The sequence below is a fragment of the Lepisosteus oculatus genome, unplaced genomic scaffold, assembly GCF_040954835.1.
Source record: "Lepisosteus oculatus isolate fLepOcu1 unplaced genomic scaffold, fLepOcu1.hap2 HAP2_SCAFFOLD_78, whole genome shotgun sequence".
NCBI lineage: Eukaryota > Metazoa > Chordata > Actinopteri > Semionotiformes > Lepisosteidae > Lepisosteus > Lepisosteus oculatus.
In genome coordinates this window covers 443660-463417 of record NW_027168341.1, presented here as the reverse complement: position 1 = coordinate 463417, position 19758 = coordinate 443660, and the positions used below count along the sequence as shown (strand labels likewise).

The 19758-nt window shown below is 42.6% G+C and overlaps 1 non-coding gene across 1 annotated transcript; it reads left to right on the top strand.

Annotated features, from left to right (window-relative positions):
* The first annotated feature begins 488 nt into the window (after window positions 1–488).
* trnar-ucg (transfer RNA arginine (anticodon UCG)) lies at window positions 489–561 on the top strand. The gene has a single exon. It is a non-coding gene; the product is annotated as a tRNA-Arg (tRNA).
* The last annotated feature ends 19197 nt before the right edge of the window (window positions 562–19758 follow it).

The following is a 19758-nucleotide window of genomic DNA, read 5'->3' as shown; positions in this document are numbered from 1 at the left end:
GCTCACCCAGCAAGCCCTGCTTTACTTCTACAGGAGAGAAGTAGAGTCTGCAAGATGTTCAGCTGGGTAGCTATGTCAGCATGCCTCGGCTGCAAAGGAACAAGTAATAGGTTTATTGCATGCTGAAAAGAGAAGAAAGGAAACACAACGTTTCGGCCTTGAGGTCTTCTCACACCTGAAGAAGCCTCACACCTGTAAAAGGTTCCATGGTTTTCTTTCTTCTCTTTTCAACATGGAATACACCTATTGTCTGCAAGATGTGACAATTTCACGGTGTTTTGGAAGAAAACCTTTTTTCTTTGAATTCAAAATCAATCGGAATTTCAGCACGACACATCAACACTTTTTCTGTTTTAAGGAGATGATATTTTAAACCTGATAAAAATAGTAGGAAACACAAGTTTCTTGCTGTGAAAATTTAGATGGGGAAGTGTACTACTGGTAGCAGTGTAGAGCTCTCTGTGGTGGAGTGCAAGCGCATGTTCTATGGGCCAGTGGCGTAATGGATAACGCGTCTGACTTCGGATCAGAAGATTTTAGGTTCGAGTCCTGCCTGGCTCGTGAGGCTTTTAAACCTCTCAGGTTCCTCGGTAACAGGTTGCCGTCATGTATATGAACTATAGAAAAGCATTTGCCACAACCCGTAAATTAGCACGCAAGTGCGGGCTAGTTAACACAGAACTGTATGGAGATCATCTCCAGCTCCGAGCTCAATTGCAATGAAAAAACATGCAGAACAGAACTGGAGAGCAGCTGAATTTGTGCTCAGTAGGGTGGGGAGGACTCAGCATTGCTATTGTTCTAATTGGCATGAACTGCAGGGGATCTGAATCAGAACATGTCAGTTAGTTCGATCATTGCGTCAATATGTAGGCCACGTTAATATAGAATTATTACTTTGTCTGTCTCGTCTTTGTATATAGCTGAATGTCCCTGACAATTTCATGTTAGTTTTTAAGAACGACATTGGTGCTAATAGATACATATATAGCATATAAGGAACACGTAAAAGTTTAGTCCATGCTGAAAAGATAAGAAAACCGCCACAACGTTTCATCTTGGAATAAATCTTTACTTGTTGTTTTGCAGCCTACCCATTCTGACCTAACTCCTCCCTTGAAATTCCCTAACAGATAAGGGTACGTAACGGCTCATGCGATGCTCAGTTGCAATTTGTCCCAAAACAAACAAGAACAGCAGCTGAGGGTTTGAGTTTGAACATGCACTGTATTAAAGCAGCTTTTATTTCCATTGATAAATGCTAGATATTCCTACAGAGATTCTCCAGGTGAGTAAGCGATTCCTGTTTCTGTTTCTATTTCTGTTTCATATATATATACAGTATATATATATATGTTACATGTGTCTCTGCAATAGTATACATGTGTTATACACTATCAGGGGCTGCTTTTTTGTGCACCTCATCTACAACAAGGTTTTTTTTTTCATTTATGTTTGTGGACCTTCACCATTTGAGGAAGTGAGTTAGATAAGAAAGTTACAGGTATGGTGAGCAATGACTGACAAAGGCACGTACTGCGTATTCCTTATAGAAGTGTAAGCAATTTGTTCTAAAAAACACCGGCTAAAGTAAAAACATCGTTAGCAATCTTATTACTTAAACAGAATTAACATCAATAAACTGTAAGGTGCTGGTACATGCGAGTAGATTTGATCTTCTATTAAACAAAAATGCAATTACAGCTCTAAAAAGGTCAACCTAGACTTCTGTAACAGATCTGTTCAGGTCATCGCTGTTCCTCTGACCTTGTGAGTCTTTGGAATTTTAAAAGTGTATTTTGCTTGCCTTTCATGTGGTCTGTGTACAAGTCACTGTGGCGTATGCGGTCCTACACAGCCTTGCTATAGACGTGACGAGCCTCCGCTATGTTGCAATGGAGAAAGGTTCAGTACGGAGCTGCCGAGAAAATTCAGCTGGAAAGCTCGTTGCAGAAAAGCATCGTTATCTGTGTCTAGCTGCAGAGCGTCCTTCGTGGGTGCTGAAGAATCGATTTCACAGGCTGCAGGTCCAGGCGATTTAGAGTGTTAAAGGTCCCAGCGAAAACGAAACGGCGCTGGTCCTTTTAAACGCACGCACGCAACCAAATGCAAAGGACGCCGTAGTCGGCAGGATTTGAATCTGCGCGGGGAGACTCCAACGGATTTCTAGTCCGTCACCTTAACCACTCGGCCACGACTACAGCGAGAGCTGCTGCCGCTGCCTTCTTGCTACAATCGAACAGGGAGTGCGAGGCGGCGGCGGCGGCGGCGGAGGCAACTTTTTTCAAGTTCGCTCTCCGTTTAAGAAACCTTTTACGCCATACGTGCAAGCACACACACACACCTCAGAGGACTTAAGGGTGGCTTCAAGTTGGAATGATAAAGTCTCCCCGTTCGGACATGAAAACAGAACGTTCTTAGACAGAAAGCAATCAACAACAGAGATATGTGGACGACGATTTCAGTCACTGCACTTTGAATAGCATTTTTACTCCAGTTACAGGAGATGCACCAATGGCCCTTGACCTACGCTCTTACCAATGCCTTGAACATTCAAACAAAACAGCCCTCAAGTCCTGCGGTTTAATATAACGCTGTTACGTGTCGAGGCAGTATTTGACTCTGTCCTACCGTTGAGACACGGGGCGTACAGATGCAGCTATTCAAAACAAGCGGGCGATACCACATTATTTTGCGGTGCGCTTTACGCAGTCGACCATGAGTTACCGTAAATTCTCCTATAAAACCGCAAAAAAATAATAGTATCCGGAATTTCTGCAAGGTGGAGCTAATAAAGCTCAACCTCTCATATTTGAGCTGTCGCCATCAAAGTCTTTAACGAAGATATTACTAATAGTATTAATAATGAATGACCTTGGACAAGCTGTAAACTCAAAGTAGTGCCCTGGTCCACATTCTTTTTTTCATTGACCGTCTTTGTAAAAGTAACACCACAGCATTTCGCAATCACGCATTTGTTTCCAATCATGCAAAGTACAGTAATTTTTGAGAATCTCCGATTCACCATGCCTTTCACATGCTCATAAAAGAGATTGATTTAGGAACATAAACATATTACTGTATGCAAACTGTACTGTATAAAGTATGTATATGTACATGTATATTTAATGTCTTTACTGTGCCCGTTTAAGCATTGAATATTTATATGGAATTTTACCACTGAAGGGAAATCTTAGTACCTGAGCATAAAAAGAATAGGAGCATACTGTAACACGTGTGAAGGCCATAAACGATATTAATTTTGGAACTTAAACATACAGTATATGGCTGGTCTCGGTACTTTAAAGAAAACATACACACCAGTATTCCATTTCTCCCTAAACATTTTAAGCATCGAAGTCTTTAACTAACGTGATACTGGAGTCAACAAGCTCCGGTACAAGAATTTGATTTAAAGGGAATATAATATGGAATCGCGTATTTAAAGAAATTAATAACGATATAATTATACTCATGTACCGCAACACAAGAATTGTTACATAATGTTTTGTAGGGCTTTTTCGACACTCTTTGTGTGACTTTGCTGGTGGTGCTGTGGGTTAGCTTCCTGACTCCCATATCACATGTTGTGTGTTTGAATCCTGCTGGAGCCGTTCCTTTTTTTTTTAATAAACATTTTTTAAAAAAAAATACAATGTTTCCCTGGCTCAGAGATTAAATAAAACTTCACTCGCACCAAACAAATTTATATTTCTAATTATCACAACATGATCAAATTTAAGTCATTTTAATAACAATGAATAGTCACCTAGGCGTTACAATATAAACATTTATATTGATTTAAAACCCATAAATAAAGCTGATACTGTTTAGACTTTAATTATTTAAAACTGTATTACAGCAGCACAATGCACAATGCAACGTAATAATAATAATAATAATAATAATCATAATAATAATAATCATAATAATAATTGCTTACATTTATATAGCGCTTTTCTGGACACTCCACTCAAAGTGCTTTACAGGCAATGGGGACTCCCCACCAATGTGCAGCATCCACACATAAATCGCTATCTTTGTCTTCCATGTAATAATGTTCACCTCTCTGTCCAGCAATTTAACAATAGCAATAATAATGAACTTTATTGTACAGTGCCTTGCGAAAGTATTCGGCCCCCTTGAACTTTTCAACCTTTTGCCACATTTCAGGCTTCAAACATAAAGATATAAATTTTTTATTTTATGTGAAGAATCACCAACAAGTGGGACACAATTGTGAAGTGGAACGAAATCTATTGGATTTTTGAAACTTTTTTAACTAATAAAAAAATGAAAAGTGGGGCGTGCAAAATTATTCGGCCCCTTTACTTTCAGTGCAGCAAACTCACTCCAGAAGTTCAGCGAGGATCTCTGAATGATCCAATGTTGTCCTAAATGACTGATGGTGATAAATAGAATCCACCTGTGTGTAATCAAGTCTCTGTATAAATGCACCTGCTCTGTGATAGTCTCAAGGTTCTGTTGAAAGCGCAGAGAGCATCATGAAGACCAAGGAACACACCAGGCAGGTCCGTAATACTGTTGTGGAGAAGTTTAAAGCCGGATTTGGATACAAAAAGATTTCCCAAGCTTCAAACATCCCAAGGAGCACTGTGCAAGCGATCATCTTGAAATGGAAGGAGTATCAGACCACTGCAAATCTACCAAGACCTGGCCGTCCCTCTAAACTTTCAGCTCAGACAACGAGAAGACTGATCAGAGATGCAGCCAAGAGGCCCATGATCACTCTGGATGAACTGCAGAGAACTACAGCTGAGGTGGGAGAGTCTGTCCATAGGACAACAATCAGTCTTACACTGCACAAATCTGGCCTTTATGGAAGAGTGGCAAGAAGAAAGCCATTTCTCAAAGATATCCATAAAAAGTCTCGTCTAAAGTTTGCCACAAGCCACCTGGGAGACACCCCAAACATGTGGAAGAAGGTGCTCTGGTCAGATAAAACCAAAATCGAACTTTTTGGCCACAATGCAAAACGATATGTTTGGCGTAAAAGCAACACAACTCATCACCCTCAACACACCATCCCCACTGTCAAACATGGTGGTGGCAGCATCATGGTTTGGGCCTGCTTTTCTTCAGCAGGGACAGGGAAGATGGTTAAAATTGAGGGGAAGATGGATGCAGCCAAATACAGGACCATTCTGGATGAAAACCTGTTGGAGTCTGCAAAAGACCTGAAACTGGGACGGAGATTTATCTTCCAACGAGACAATGATCCCAAACATACAGCAAAATCTACAAAGGAATGGTTCACAAATAAACGTATCCAGGTGTTTGAATGGCCAAGTCAAAGTCCAGACCTGAATCCAATCGAGAATCTTTGGAAAGAGCTGAAAACTGCTGTTCACAAACGCTCTCCATCCAACCTCACTGAGCTCGAGCTGTTTTGCAAGGAAGAATGGGCAAGAATTTCAGTCTCTCGATGTGCAAAACTGATAGAGACATACCCCAAGCGACTTGCAGCTGTAATCGCAGCAAAAGGTGGCTCTACAAAGTATTAACGCAAGGGGGCCGAATAATTTTGCACGCCCCACTTTTCATTTTTTTATTAGTTAAAAAAGTTTCAAAAATCCAATAGATTTCGTTCCACTTCACAATTGTGTCCCACTTGTTGGTGATTCTTCACATAAAATAAAAAATTTATATCTTTATGTTTGAAGCCTGAAATGTGGCAAAAGGTTGAAAAGTTCAAGGGGGCCGAATACTTTCGCAAGGCACTGTATATGGCGCCTTAAAAGCTGGCTCCTCAAAGCGCTTTACAGGATAAAAACAATAACAACAATACTGTTAGGCTGGGCAAACGATTTTTTAAAAAGAAATACAAAATGAGATATAATGATGTGTTCCGGCTTAGACATTAATGAAGAGCATAACACGTGGGTGGCCAGCGGGAGTGCTGGCTGTGACGGATTAAACCGGTTTCACAGGTTTCACAGTAGAAGGGGACCAGATTTCCAGCGAAAGACACCTTCCCCCCTACAAAACCAAGGAAGTACAGTACTTACTAGTTAAGAAAGCTAGGCTCCTCAACGAAATCGCTTTAACATGCTAATGCGTTGGTGTAACAGTCCGGGCGTGGCAAGCTTCTAATGTCAACCCGACTATGGCGAAAGGAACCCTTCTTTTATTGGAAGACAATGAACATATTCTAGTCCTAAATGAATTAATAGCAAACATGGTTTACATAAAAGACATTTTTCCAAGAAAGTTTAGCCTTTGTCACTAATGAAACCACTAAATAAAGACATAAATAAAGAAATCCCCTGGTGCAACATTCACAGGTTAGACAGGAGGTTCAGCTGGACGCTGAGACTACTGCGCTGTGGACACACCTGATCCCAGATGCCGATTCCCTCTGCTGTGACCCAGGGAACCTGCAGTGAGGTAACATTATTTCTCACAACTACCAGGTAATGAGTGAGATTGACCTGATTGTTCCTGCCTCAACGGCAGGGTTGCCAATACACCCAGTCCCCCAGAAGGGACAGGGAATGAAAGCCGAGCCGGTTTTCTTACAGCCACCAGCTCAGTTTGTCAGTCTGAGTCTGACCAACAGTGGTTCAGCACCAACCACTGGAGCTGGATGGGCAAGCCACCCGACTGTTAGTGCAGAACATGGAAAAGGGGGGTGTCAGAATCCCCGCCTGCACTGACATGGGCCTGGTGGGTGATGGTGAGTTCAAAGACAGTGAACTAGCTATCCCAGTGCTGGGGCAGCTCCCTGAACCCCTAGAGAGGGAAGGGGGGAGCGAGCAGGTGTCCTACACCCACGCCCAGTGAACGATTGTAAACATGCCGATAGAGGGATTCCTCAATCAGGAAGTGTGCAGGGTGGACCTGAACAGTGAGAATGGAGTAACAATCCCAGATCACTCAGGTGCTCCAGATGACCACTAAGCCAAGGGTCAGGCATGCTCCACCGCTGCACCACCCCCTGCAGGGTTCCTAGAGCACAGGCATGAACAAATCGAAAAAGCAGATGTCCTGGAAATGGAGGAGCAGCATCAGCAGCTGCGTCAGATCTCCTCAGATTTCCAGGATGTTGGTGCCCAAGATGCCACATGGCATACTGAGAAAGAGACCATGTACATGCTGCGCCAACTTAGAAAGGCAACAGTCACTCAGAAGGAGATGACTGGGATCAGCCACCCGAAAAGACTTTTGGGAGGACTGATTGCTGCCGCCACTGTTGTGTGTTTGCTATTTCTGATAGGTTTGCGTGCTACTGGCCCCAAGGAGGCCATAGTACAGCATGGTAACTTGACACTGTACGGTCTGGAACCAGACAACATAAGACCAAACTTGAGGTCGTGGATGCCTTCAGGTGCCACACTATTGAATTAGAGAGAAATCCAAGAAACAGTAAGCCCTCAGGAGGTACAGGTAGTTAGTTTGCTTTAATGGAACAAACCTCCAAACCACCCTGGCAGGTGCCCAACACAGGTCTCATGGTTCATCAGGGGGGCTGGGAACAGGAACCGGTGTTATTGTAACACTGCTGCTGGGAAGCTGGATCATGACTGACAATGTACTCTGAATGCTGTACTCTTACATCAAGAAGTACTCCGGGTAGCACAAATGAGTCAAAGGTAGCATGTCAAAAGAAAGGAAGTTACCTCTTCCCCAAATATCTGCCTACAGAGGTATCAGATACTGACAGTGAACTTCCTGATTTGTAATGCCTAGACTGAGATGATGTCTCCTACCGTGTTTATACATACTCCAGATGTTATTCATCCTGTTTGTTCCCAATGCTGGTTCCGGTATGAATTCTCGAGGAGAAATGTGGACATTTAAGGTTAATGTTCTAATGACAGGGGACATCACTTAACTCTGTTTTGTTTTGAAGGCAACAACGCCTCAGGACCTCGTGACCTTCAAAAAGGGGGGATTTGTAGAGGCAATGCTTGTTAATAAGACAGAAATAAGTGTTGCTGTGCTTTCCCAAATGAGGCCCCATCTCTCTCTTCATCTCTGTGGTGCAGCCACAGAGAAACTATTCATGCAGGCTGATTTAAAGATGTTTTCTTTTGATAAGGGACAGCTCCCAAATGGGGATGCACTTAGCTAAGCCTGGCTATCATGATCAATGGTCATCCATTGGCGCCTATCTGTCTAGGGAGTGCCAGATGGACATCTGGATTGCATTCCTAGGTGTCAGGAGTAAGTGACTCATATCTCACCTTGATCAACCAGTCAGGGACTGGTAGGGCAATGTAACCCATGTGGGACTCTGATGCCCATTAAACTTTCAGCCAATGACAAGCCGAAGTTCCTCCAGGTAAAAACAGGCAAAAGAGAGCCTGGAGAAGGAGAACTAGTAGGACTATTCCAGTAGGAGAATTCTAAGGAGAATTCCAGGGGTGCAAGACAATTCCATGGCAGGACGGCCCAGGAGCAGAAGGCTCACAGCACGCCTCCTGACCATCCTGAGACTCAGCCCGGACAACCACGGAACGGCCAGTGTGTCCGAGTGCCAGTACTTTCCTCTGTTCTAAGAGTCGAGAGTGGAGGTTGCCACGAGTAACCAGAGGATCCACCCGAGGTTAGCATCAGCAGCAAGCCTCGTGAACAGGTCGGAACTGTGGACAGCTGAATCACTAATCAGAACAAGCGCTTCATCAGGAACGAACCGGTCCTCTTCCTGACCTGCTGGGACCCACAGTCATCTTTTCTCCTGTGCATAAACTTTGCTAGTTAAAGCCAACACTAACTAGCCGGTCAGTGAGCATCAGCAGCACACTGTCGCAAACCGCACAGCACAACCTGGCACCAAGCCAGACAGCGCGGATTGGACAGCAACAAGCCTGCAACTGCTTCTTTGAGTCTGCAGGAGATCTGAATCCCCAGAGATTGGATGAGTATTCAACTTCAATGCATTACAGCTCGAGAATTCAATTGTCATCCCAACCAGTTGATACCAATTTAATTCCTAAGAGTTATGTACTTGTTTTGAGTATCCAATGTAGAAGTTATAACCAAGTTCATTTACGAAACGGTCTAAATGAATGATATACTGAACATATGTCCTCTTGATATATGTAACTCTTTGTAACTGACTGAATATATACCTTTTGTATTCTGATAACCCTCTTGATAAGATCTGTTAGGTTTACATGCATATTCTATGTATTAATAAATGTATCCTTCTGTATTAGTACCTATGTGTGTGCGTTGTTTGAGTTATATCGCATGGTTGGATTCTAAGGCCATCCAAAGAATCATTTTATGATTTACTGCTACAATTAATAATTGTCCCAGTTAATGCCCAAACCCTACAGAACTGGTGCCTTCAGAGAGCACGCTACAATCTATACAAGTACGATTCTAGAAATGCTCACCAGATTACGTTTTAAGAAGGAACTGCGTCTCAGGTTCCGCCGAGATCTTTACTCGGATGGCAGGATTCAGAGCCCGGAGTGTGGACTGATGGCGCATGGAGGGTCCACATACTGTGGATCCCGCAGTGATCTTCCGCGTGTTCAAACCGCCAGCGTGTGACTCCCCTGTCCCCGTGACCTCATTGCTCTGCTCTCGCCTTTGTGCAGCCGAGCCCGACTCATGGTAAAGTGGAAAAAAATATGCCCTCAACATGAGATTTACTCTGGAGTGAGGATAGATGTTACCTTTTTATCGTTGAACAGGATGTATGTGATGTGGCAACTAGGTTCAATTTTGATTCCTGCGGCGATTCCTGTGTCTACCACTAATGTAAGAGCTATTTCAAGTGTGGCGTGGTGCGGCTTTTCAAATGCTCAACAGGATGACTTCGCATGCACGTGTGCTTTCATGCAGTCGTGTGTGCAACCATGTCTGCTTATGTGCAAACGGGCGTGGTTTCATGTATGCAAAAAACTTTCCTGGGCTCTTCTGAAGCACATAAAATTATTTGGAGATATACATTTGTCTTGTTTTCCTCTTAGGCTCTAGAATTGATAACTTTTTTTTAGGATTCTAGCTTTCTCCCCTTGCAGGCATCGGGCACAGAGGACCTCATGGTTTTCCTAAAAATCTTTTTTTTTTGTGTTCCTTGTTGTTCCAAACTTAATTTTAATCACTTTTAATTAGATATTTTATTAAAAATAGTGCAAAAAATGACTAATTTCACTAAAAATAATGTAATATAAAACTGATGTTTTTAACTTTATTGTAGTGTTTTAGAAACTACTATGTCTTCAAAAATGGTTATTTTTCACTCCTAGGAATGAAAGCTGTTGTTATATGATGTTTATTTTCAAATTTTGAAAAAATCAAAGGATTCTAGCTTTCTCCCCTTGCAGGCATTGGACACAGAGAACCTCATGGTTTTCCTAAAAATCATTTGTTATGTTCCCTGGTGTTCCAAACTTAGTTTTAATCAATTTTAATTTGTTATTATGTTAAAAACAGGGTAATAAGTTTCTAATTGGACTATTAATAATGTCATATTGTCTGCTATAAAACTGATGTTTTCATCTCCATTGTAGAGATTCTAGAATCAACTAATAGAGAATTAAAATTTAAAGGGAATAAGAAGACATTACCAACAACGACCACAGGATGGAGATGTTGTCTAGACATTACCAATAACAATAATAATAATAATAATAAACTTTATTTTATATAGCGCCTTTAAAGGTGGCTTCTCAAAGCGCTTTACAGGATGACAATAACAATAAATAAGAAGACTACAACAATAAATAAGAAAATTTCACAAGACAGGACACAATTATGATTACAACAATACAACAATAACAATAGAGGAGACCGTGGAAGATGGTATTAAGAAGAGCAGAGGGGTGAAGAATGGAACCAGTTAAGTAAAGGCTTTTCTGAAAAGGAGGGTTTTGAGTCTGGATTTGAAGGAGTTTAGAGAAGGTGACTCTCTAATATCCTTGGGCAAAGAGTTCCAGAGCTTGGGGGCATAGCAGGAGAAGGCCCTGTCGTCCATACAATGTAGACGGGCTTGGGGGACAGTAAGGAGGGCAGAATTTGAAGAGCGGAGGTTGCGAGGTGGGGAGTAGGGCGATAAAAGTTCAGACAGGTATTGAGGTGCCAGGCCATGTAAAGCCTTGTAGGTGAGCATGAGGATTTTAAAGTCTACGCGGAATTTGACCGGAAGCCAGTGCAAGGACTCCAGGATAGGAGTAATGTGAACACTTGCACTAGACTTGGTCAGGATTCTGGCTGCTGAATTTTGGACATACTGCAGCTTGTTCAGAGTAGATTTAGATACCCCAGGGAGCAGAGCATTGCAGTAGTCAATTCGAGAGAATACAAATATGTTGATTAGCTTTTCAGTCACAGTTAATGATAGCATAGGGCGTAGTCTTGCGATATTTCTAAGGTGAAAAAAAGATGTTTTGACAGTATGCTGTACATGTGGGTCGAATGTTAAGCCAGAATCGAATATAACCCCAAGGTTTTTCAATTTTGATTGGAGCTCAAGTACAGAGCCATCTACAGACAGGGTTACAGGACTGGCTTTACGAAGTTGATGGGGGGTACCAATAAGCATGACTTCAGTCTTGTCACAGTTAAGATGAAGGAAGTTTTGAGTCATCCAAATTTTTATGTCAGAGATGCAATTAGATAGAATAGAGACAGCCACATCAGTGTCGGGTTTGGTATGGATGTATATTTGAGTATCGTCAGCGTAAAAATGAAAGCTGAGGCCATGTGATCTTAAAAGCTGACCAAGTGGGAACATGTAAATGCTGAAGAGCAAGGGGCCCAGTATTGAGCCCTGAGGGACACCAGACTTGACAAGACCAATTTCAGACCTGTACCCATTGAGAGAGACAAAGTGACAGCGATCAGTGAGGTAAGACTTAAACCATTTGAGGGCAGTGTCAGAGACTCCAAACACAGTCTCGAGACGAGAAAGCAAGATGTTATGGTCAACAGTGTCAAAGGCAGCACTGAGATCAAGAAGGATGAGTATGGAAAGAGAACCAGAATCAGAAGCTATTAGGAGATCGTTGGTGACTTTGACTAGGGCGGTTTCTGTGCTGTGAAGTTGACGGAAGCCAGATTGGAGGGGTTCGAAAAGGTTGTTTGTCATGAGGTGGTTATGTAACTGAAGTGTGACAGCACGTTCTAGAATTTTAGAGAGAAAGGGTAAGTTGGAGATGGGGCGAAAGTTGTTAAGATTGTCGAGAGCCATGTTAGGCTTCTTTGGCACTGGGGTAATAGCAGCAGTTTTGAGGACCGTTGGTACAATGCCGGTGCTCAAGGATTCATGTATTATATTGAGGACAATGGGACAGAGAGAAGAGAAACAGGACTGGAATAAAGTGGTGGGAATGGGATCTAAAATAGATGTGGTGGGTTTCATGCGCGTAACTAGTTTGTTTAGGGATGCTGAGTCAAGAAGAGAGAAGCTGGAGAGACGGGAACCAGAGAAGTTGGATGAGGATGGAGGAGGTGTGGAAATTATATCCGTAGTGGAGAGAATGTGATGCCGGATGTTGTCAATCTTAGAACTAAAGAAATCTAAGAATGTGTTGCAAAGTTGTGATGAGGCAGGTAATGTGGTGGGGCAGTTTGGCTTGAGCAGTCTGTTGATGGTGGAGAAAAGATGTCTGGGATTGTTTTGGTGATTTTCAATGATGTGAGAGAAGTAGGTGGATCTAGCAGACTCTATAGTAACCTTATAATCAGATAAGTAATCTCTCCAGGCCTGATAATGTACATTTAGGCTGGAAAGACGCCACCTACGCTCAAGTTTGCGAGAGGCTGCCTTCATGAAACGCAGATGGTCATTGTACCAGGGGGCAGGGCGAGAGAAGGAGATGGTTCGAGTTTTTAAAGGAGCAAAGGTGTCGAGGGTAGATAAAAGAGCATTGTCAAGTAACTGTATTTTGTCCTCTAGAGGGTCAGAGGAAGAGAAACAGGATAAGGAGGACAGAACAGAATTTGCAAACCTTGGGTGATCAATTGATCGCCAGTTGCGGAAATTTACAGAGCGTGAGGGGGAAGTGTTAGAAACAGGTAATTCCAGATTGAAGAGAATGGCTAAGTGGTCAGAGAGGCCTAGATCAAGGGGGGAGCAGTGGGAGACAAAGGAGTCATTTGCAATAATTAGATCTAAGGTGTGTCCTTTGTTATGTGTAGGGGTACAAACAAACTGAGCAAGGTCAAAGCATCCCAAAAGAGAAAGGAAGTCTTTAGCCAGACTGGAAGAGGTTGAATCAATGTGTATATTAAAGTCCCCTAGAATAAGGATCCTTTTAAATTTAAGGGATAAGAATGAGAGAAAATCACCAAACTCACCTAAGAAGACTCCACTGGGTTTGGGTGGTCTGTAAACTGTGGCAATAATAGTAGATTGGGGGATAGAAACATTTAAAACAAGACACTCAAAAGAAGAGGGAGGAGGTATAGCTATAGGACTTAGACTGTAAAAAAGGTTGTAAATAACAATGATGCCCCCGCCTCTGCCTGAAAGACGCGGAAGGTCAAAGAAACCATATCCAGGAGGAACTAGTTGGTTGAACAGGAGTCCATCGTTTTGTTTGTGCCATGTTTCGGTTAAGCACAGAAGGTCCAGTTGTTTTTCTTTGATAATGTCACATAAAAGAAGAGCCTTGCTGTTAACGGAGCGGGTGTTGAGTAGCGCTGATCTGGCCAGTCTCGGGGATGCAGGGGGAAGCGGAGTGCGGTCCAGGTGCGGTAGTGAGGAGATTTTTTAGATCGGCGCCGGTACGTGATGGACTTACAGACGTACGCCGAAAGGCAGGGATAGAGACTCCGCAGGCAGACGAACGAAGAGAACGGCGTCCTGTGCTGCGATGGATGTAGCGAGTCGGTCGTAAAATCCCAGTAAAACGGCAGTAATCGAATGTGTCTTTGACCAGGAAGTAGCTTTGTTTTAGTTGAAGAAGTTGCAGTGCAGTGTACCTCAGAGACATGATTGATGAAACGAGACGGGAAGGAAATCCAGAGAAGGCGGTAGCAAGAGGTGAAGGTCTTCAGTTGAGTAAGTTCACAGTGCAGTGGAAGTCGCATTTGTGAATTTGTAACGTGAAGCGGATGAAAATAGATAAACTAGAAATCAGTGTAATCGAGGAGAAAAAGGGAAAAAAAAAAAAACATAAATAAGTAGATAGAAATGAAAAACTGGTGAGAGGAGCGGCAGCCAAATGCGCCAGCGTTCCCTCTCGACCGGAACCGGAATAATAACAACCACAAGATGGAGATATTGTCCAAAGAGGCAAGAAGGGCAAAGCCGCGATAAGGAGATTGCTGTCAGAATGCACATCCGGATCCCAAACAGAATCTCTAGTAAAATATGATCATTTGTGAAACAGGCAAATGAGTGTCAGCTACAATATGATTGCTACATATCTGCATTTGTTGGTTTTTAAGGAGTAAGAGTGCAGGCGGTTTAAACCTGCGATCCAGTGTGTTGAAGTATTTCACAACACTACCCCTAGCACATCAGGAAATAAATCCTCATAATGATTATTGCCCTGGGCATGTACCAAAAAATCAGTGAGCATATACATATATCGCTGTGTTGAAGCTAGAGACACAGAATAAGTGCAAACACATCCTAAATACGGTGTTCCTGCACCTTGACCTCATCCAGAATGTAACCATTTTTGAAAGCGATTGCTGTCAGAATGCACAACTGAATCCCAAACAGAATCTCTAGTCAAATATGATCATTTGTGAAACAGGCAAATGAGTCTCTCAGGTGCCCATTGCTCATTTTCAGACACATTTATGCAATACTTTCACCATGCGTTGAGCAATAGGGATTAAAGATACCAGAGGTAAGGTTTAAAAGTGATTCTGAGGTGCAACACATCAGTGAAACAGCTAGGCATCTGAAATGCGGGGTTTGAGAGCCCTTCAGGGAACACCGTACCCTAAAGGTACCAGAAGTCCACTAGTATAAGCATTAAGTCACTGTCAGCCCTGTTGCAATGTGATTGCTACATATCTTCATTTCTTTGGTTTTTAAGGAGTAAGAGTGCAGGGGGTCTAAATCTGCGATCCAGTGTGTTGAAGTATTTCACAACACTACCTGTAGCCCGTCTGGAAATAAATCCTCATTCTGATTATTGACCTGGGCATGTACCAATAAATCACTGAGTATATATATATATCACTGTGTTGAAGCTAGAGACCTGTATGTAATAATATGATGCTAAAATGTTATTTTCACATGTAAGAAAACCGGCTCAGGGACGCCAAATATGTAATGTTGCCATAGCAAAATTAAATGTAGTGGCTCTCTGAAGGCACCAGTTCTGTAGGGTTTGGGCATTTACTGAGACAATTATTAATTGTAGCAGTAAATCACAAAGTTGATTCTTTTGATGGCTTTAGAATCCAACCATGTGACATAACTCAAACAACGCGCACACACAGGTACTAATACACGAGGATACATTTATTAATACATAAAATATGCATGTAAACCTAACAGATCTTATCGAGAGGGTTATCAGAATACAAAAGATATATATTCAGTCAGTTACGAAGTGTTACACATATCAAGAGGACATACGTTCAGTATATCATTCATTAAGACCGTTTCGTTAATGAACTTGGTTATAACTTCTACATTAGATACTCAAACAAGTACATAACTCTTAGGAATTAAATTGATATCAACTGGTTGGGATAACAATTGAATTCTCGAGCTGTAATGCATTGAAGTTGAATACTCATCCAATCTTTGGGGATTCAGATCTTCCTGCGGGCACAAAGAAACAGTTGCAGGCTGTTGCTGTCCAATCCGCGCTCTCTGGCTCCGTGCCAGGCTGTGCTGTGTGGCTTGCGATGCTGCGCTGCTGATGCTCACTGTGGGCTTTAACTAGCAAAGTTTGAGCACAGGAGAAAAGATGACTGTGGGTCCCAGCAAGTCAGGAAGAGGACCGGTTCGTTTCTGATGAAGAGCTAGTTCTGAATAGTGATTCAGCTGTCCACAGTTCCGACCTGTTCACGAGGCCTGCTGCTGGTGCTAACCTCGGGTGGATCCTCTGGTTATTCTCTGGCAACCTCCGCTCTAGACTCTTAGAACAAAGGAAAGTTCTGGCACTCGGACACACTGGCCGTTCCGTGGTTGTCCGGGCTGAGTCTCAGGATGGTCAGGAGGCGCGCTGCGAGAATGTCCTGCCCTTGGGAGCCTTCTGCTCCTGGGCCGCCCTGCCCTGGAATTCTCCTTTGAATTCCCTTTAGAATTGTCCACAGAATCCTCTGAATCCTCCCTTCTGAATCTTACTGAATCTCACAGGCTCTCTGTGTTGCCTGTTTTTACCTGGAGGAACTTCAGCTCATTGATTGGCTGAAAGTTCCATGGGCATCAGAGTCCCACGTGGGTTACTCGGCCCTACCAGTCCCTGATTGATTGATCAAGGTGAGATATGAGTCACTTAGTCCTGACACTTAGTAATGCAGTCCAGATGTCCAACTGGCACTCCCTAGACAGATAGGCGCCAATGGATGACCATTGATCATGATAGCCAGGCTTAGCTAAGTGCATCCCCCTTTGGGAGCTGTCCTAGGACCTTAAATCACCCTGCATGAATAGTCTCTCTGTGGCTGCACCACAGAGATGAACAGAGAAATGGGGCCTCATTTGGGAAGGCTCAGAACACTTAATTCTGCCTTATTAATAAGCCTCGCGGCTACACACATATATTAATATAATAAATGATTGCTTATGCTTTATAAACAAATCTAATTAAAATAAAAGCTTAAGTTTTGTATTTATCTTGTACCATAGAACATGATTTTCTTTGTATTTCAATCCCACAAAGTGTCCAAATGACGCACTACATGATATAAGGAAGATTATCACATGCATATCGGTATTATCTTTCTTACGAAAATGCATTCCTTTCATTACCTTTTACTTTTTAAAATGAACTCAAATTGTGTATAATGTAATAATTTAAGTAGAATAGATTCTAATAATATAATGATCCAGTGTGTTGCACTACTTCACTGCTTCACTGCTCTATGCCGTCTGGAAATAAATCCTCAGACTGCTTACTGCCCTGGGCATGTACCAATGAATTACAGGAGCACATCTATTTCTCACTGCGTTGAAGCAGGAGACACACAGTCTCTGCAAACACATCCTAAATACAGTGTTCCAGCACCTTTGACCTCATCCAGAACGTATCATTTCTTGAAAAGGATTGCTTTCCGAATGCACATCTGAATCCCAAACAGAATCTCTAGTAAAATACGATCATTTGTGAAACAGGCAAATGACTGTCTCAGGGGCCCATTTCTCATTGTCAGACATATGTATGCAATGCTTTCACCGTGCATTGAGCAATAGGGATTAAAAACACAGCAGGTAAGGTTAGATGTCATGTTCTATGATCATTTCTTTCAGCATTAGGGACTAAATATACTAAACGTATGATACTAAAATGTTATTTTCACATATATTAATGTAATAAATGATTGCTTATGCTTTATAAATAAATCTAATTAAAATAAAAGCTTAAGTTTTGTATTTATCTTGTCCCATAGAACATGGTTTTCTTTGTATTTCAAGCCCACAAAGTGTCCTTTGATCTCTATTCTGTGGTAATCCACGATGACCCCGTTCTTCAGGTGATTCATCATGTCCTCCCTCGCCTGTTGAGAGGCCACCTGATCTCTTCTGCCGTGGCGTGCTTCATACACGCCCTCTTGAAGTGAGCAGGAAGCTGATCAAAAGTATTCAGGCACATCTTGCACACCAGGGGAATCCTCGCGGGTTTCCTTTGAAAATAAATAATACCATCTGTGTATAGAAACAAGCTAAGACTGATTTATTAAATTATCCTTAAAATTCTCTCTCATAGTTTGAGCATAATGATTTTATTGCATTTATATAAGAATTGCTCATTGCTCCTAAATAAATAATGGTCTCAGTCACAGACTTTCCAATAGAAGCCATTGTGGAGTTCAGCAACTGCAGGTCCTAGAAGTGGGGAAGGAATTTTAAAAGAGAAATTGAATTACAATACAGAAGGAATGGCTGAGGGTTCACTGAAATGTATAAATATACAAATTCCAAAGACTGAGTCCATTTCTACTTTTCATTTTCAGTATAAGAAAAAAAAACTATCTTCCAAAGCATCATAAAATTGTCCCTTCTTCCAGACCCTACTTCTCTCTTGTAGTAGTACAGCAGACCTTTCCAGGTGAGCAGATCACAGAGTCCGAAATGAGCTTCCTCCATCAAGCAAAGTACCTGAACATGACTCTGTCTTCATAAAAGCGCCCCTGTAATAAAGAAATTAAATCCAAAATCAAGAGGGCAGTTGCCTACTGAAATACAAGAAGTCATCAATTTTAACCTAGCAACACATTAAAGGCTGCATCTATACAAGTGCGATTCTAGAAATGCTCACCAGATTACGTTTTAAGAAGGAACTGCGCCTCAGGTTCCGCCGAGATCTTAACTCGGATGGCAGGATTCAGAGTCCGGAGTGTGGACTGATGGCGAACGGAGGGTCCACATACTGTGGATCCCTCAGTGATCTTCCGCGTATTCAAACCGCCAGCGTGTGACTCCCCTGTCCCTGTGACCTCATTGCTCTGCTCTCTCCTCTGTGCAGCCGAGCCCGACTCACGGTAAAGTGAAAAAAAAGATGCCCTCAACGTGAGATTGACTCTGGAGCGAGGATAGATGTTACCTTTTTATCGTTGAACGGGATGTATGTGATGTGGCGACTAGGTTCAATTTTGTATCCTCTTTAAAAGATTAAGGACTGGGGTGAGCGTGATTTACCACCCTTTCAGCTAAGAACCCGACTTGCGCACCGTTTAAGCTGCATAGACTCGGTCGTTTAACTCTTCTCCGTTAGCAGGGTTAAGGTTAAGGAAAAAAAATAGCTGACTCCTTTTTTTTGCCAGCCGCTAGCGCTGATTAGCAAGGCTTGTATTTCATGTTTTGCAAGTTGCATCCATTTTAAGAAAAACAAGTCGCGTTAAAGACAGGAAATGAATACTTGCATTTAATTAAGTCTAGCCGTAGGCGGGGATCTCCTGTTTACCAGACAAGCGCTTTAACCAACTAAGCCACGGCGCCCCAGGAGTGTTGTCCTTTTGCAGCCACTTGGACACACCACTCAGACACATCTGCATTCGGTGTGTGCTCCGCCTGCTCGCTGAGCAAGTTGCCACCTTTACATACAATAGCAACATCGACACCAAGAGAAAGGATGACAAATGGCTTTTATCTGGAACTTTTCATGTCCAAGGAGCTCAATGTGCTTTCTGTGTACAACAGGGCCACTGAACTCCACACTGGCCACTGAACCACAGCAGTGACTTGCTGGCTTGACATCTCCCAAGGAAAATGTTGAAATCACATGTGGAACAGGAAAATGACCCTCGAGTACGTGGGGGAAAAAAGAAAAAGATCATCTGGAGCGCGCCAACCCATGTCCGGACAGCCCAGTTTCATCGACAAGGTGGCTGAGTGGTTAAGGTGATGGACTGCTAATCCATTGTGCTTTGCAGACATGGGTTCGAATCCCATTCTCATCGCTCTCCATGTCTGACACGTGTGCCTGTTCGACATCGGCCCTCCTGTTGTTTGCTCTGGTGCTAGAGCCGTACATTTTCTAGCAGTGGCTGAACATGGTATAGTAGGCCAACGTCGGTATCGAGCAGTGACAGTAACAGTACTTACTGCGCCCCATAAGAAATCGTTTGTCCCTGTTCAAAAGAGATTGTGCGATGTCCTGCGGCGTTCGTAAAGCAAACCTTTGACAGTTTGAAAAGAGGAAT